This window comes from Pseudonaja textilis, chromosome 2 (assembly GCF_049901715.1).
Source record: "Pseudonaja textilis isolate UNSWEBS1 chromosome 2, rPseTex1.2, whole genome shotgun sequence".
Lineage (NCBI taxonomy): Eukaryota > Metazoa > Chordata > Lepidosauria > Squamata > Elapidae > Pseudonaja > Pseudonaja textilis.
In genome coordinates this window covers 249,587,352-249,589,851 of record NC_141991.1, presented here as the reverse complement: position 1 = coordinate 249,589,851, position 2,500 = coordinate 249,587,352, and the positions used below count along the sequence as shown (strand labels likewise).

Sequence of the window (2,500 nt, the reverse complement as noted above, 5' to 3'; positions counted from 1 at the left end):
TGTGTGTTTTTGTGTCTGTGTTTGTGTTTGTCTGTGTCTGTGTGTTCCTGTCTGTGTGTTTGTGTCTCTCTGTGTGTGTCTGTATCTCTCTGGGTGTCTCTGTGTGTGTGTCTGTGTGTGTGTCTGTGTCTCTCTGTGTGTGTGTCTGTGTCTGTGTGTTTGTGTCTGTGTTTGTCTGTGTCTGTGTGTGTGTTCGTGTCTGTGTTTCTGTGTCTCTCTCGCTCTCTCTGTGTGTGTGTTTGTCTGTATCTCTGTGGTGTGTGTGTGTGTGTGTGTGTGTGTGTGTGTGTGTGTGTGTGTGTGTGTGTGTGTGTGTGTGTGTGTGTGTGTGTGTTCCCCACCCTCCCTCTCCGGCTCGGCCGCTGGGGGCGCAGGGAGCGAAGGCGACAGACGGGGGAGCTCTGGAGCCAGGGAGCTCCACTCGCAACCGGCGGCCGCCGCAACAGCAGCAAGCAAGCAAGCAAGCAACGCACCGACTCGGCGACAGTCTCGGCGGGCACAGCGGCGGCTCCTCTCCGGCGGTGATGCGGCTGCGCTGATCGCTTCCCCTTCGGCGGGGCAAAGGAGAGCCCGGGCGGCGGGGCTCCGGATTTCTTTTCTTTTTTTTTCAAAAGACCCCCCCACCTCCCTCAACGCAAAGGGTGGAGGACCAAAAAGGACCCCCCCTTTCCCGGCTTCTTCGATCGCCCATCGGGGCGCAGGCGGGGGATTCGGCGCAGGAGAGAGGCGAGCTTTTTTTTTTTTTTTAAAGCGGGCGTCTCTTTTGGCTTTCCTCCCCTATTCTTTCTCTCTTTCCCCCCTTCCCCAAAAGGGAGAAACCTCCCCTCCTTTTTTCCCCCTCCAATCCCCTTTCCCCCTTTTTCAATTTTTTTGGGTTGCAAGCTTTTTGGGTTGCAAGCAAGCTTCCCCCCTCTCTATTTTTTTTTATTTTTGGTCATTTTTGCAAGCTCCTTTTTTTTTTTTTTTAATTCTCGCGAGCTCCTTTTGTCGGCGTTGTTGAAATTGGCGAGCTGCTTTTTATTTATTTTTTGCAAGCTTCAGGGTTTTGTGTGTGTGTGCGTGTGTGTGTGCGTTTTGCAAACCGGGAACCTTTGCATCGCTTTCTCCCCCGTTGCAATGATTCCCATTTTTTAAAAAAATTTTTATTTTTTAATTTCATTTTTCCTCGGCCCACCCCCCTTTTTTTCCCCTCGATTCTTGCACGCTCTCCCGCCGCCTTTTGGAAAGCAGCAAAAGCAAAGAAACCAGATTTTTTAAAGAAAAGAAAAGAAAGAAAGGAAGAAATCTCGGTCGCCTTATTTGGAGAGGCGCCATTTTTCCCCTTGGCTGGAACCTCGGCGGCTTTTTTTTTCCTCCCTCCTTCTCTCTCTCTCTCTCTCTCTCTCTCGTCTCTTTCGTCCTCTTCTCTTCTCCTCTCCCGGTTGTTTCGGGCGGCGACTCCGCCCGGCGCCTTTCGTCGCGCAACCCTCATCCTCTTCCCCCTCCACCCCCGGCTGACAGCTCCGCCGCCGCCGCCGCCGCCGAGCCATGGCCCCGGCGCCCCTCCGGCACCCCGGACAAGCGCAGGGCAGCTTTCGGGGGCTCCCGCGAGGGGTCTGGATCGGGATCTGAGCCCCTTCGTGCCAGCTTTCGGCTCACACGCCTCTCGCTCCCTTTTGCCCGGAGCTGCGCCTCGGACGCGCCCCGCGAGAAACCCTCCCCCGACTCCTCACCCCCAGCTTTCGTGCAAGGGGCGCCGCTTGGGGAACGAGAGAGAGAGAGAAGGAGCCAGCGAGGAGGAGGAGGAGAGGCAGGCTCGAAGCAGAAGCGCGGGAGGTGCCGGAGGAGATGGGTGAGTGCTGCACGCGATCCTGAGCCCCCTGGTTGGCGGGGTGGGGGTGGTGGTGGAATGGGGATGGTTTGGGAGAGGGGGGAGAAGGGAAGGTCGGCCGATTTGGGAGGGTGGAGGAAACTGGGAGGAGATGGGTGAGGGCTGCACGCGATCCTGAGCCCCCTGGTTGGGGGTGGGATGGGGATGGTTTGGGAGGGGGGAGAAGGGAAGGTCGGCCGATTTGGGAGGGTGGAGGAAACTGGGAGGAGGTGGGTGAGGGCTGCACGCGATCCTAAGCCCCCAGGGTGGTGGTGGTGGTTTGGGACGGTGGGTGGGGGCAGAAGGGAAGGTCGGCCGACTTGGGAGGGCGGAGGAAAAGGGGAGGAGATGGGTGAGGGCTGCACGGGATCCTAAGCCCCCGGGGTTGGGGGATGGTTTGGGACGGTGGGGGGCAGAAGGGAAGGTCGGCTGACTTGGGAGGGTGGAGGAAAAGGGAGGAGATGGGTGAGGGCTGCACGGGATCCTAAGCCCCCGGGTTGGGGGATGGTTTGGGACGGTGGGGGGCAGAAGGAAGGTCGGCCGACTTGGGAGGGTGGAGGAAACCGGGAGGAGATGGGTGAGGGCTGCACGCAATCCTGAGCCCCCTGAGTGGGGGTGGTGGGATGGTTTGGGGGAGAAAGGGGGTCAATC

General features: G+C 58.4%; 1 protein-coding gene across 1 annotated transcript in view; it reads left to right on the top strand.

The window, feature by feature from the left end:
• Positions 1 to 1,421: 1,421 nt before the first annotated feature.
• The window catches only part of SETBP1 (SET binding protein 1), a 281,190-nt gene continuing 280,111 nt past the window's right edge, over positions 1,422 to 2,500 (top strand). Inside the window, exon 1 of the mRNA XM_087927553.1 lies at positions 1,422 to 1,831. The gene's annotated coding sequence lies outside the window, so the exon portion shown is untranslated. The remainder of the gene's footprint in view (positions 1,832 to 2,500) is intronic.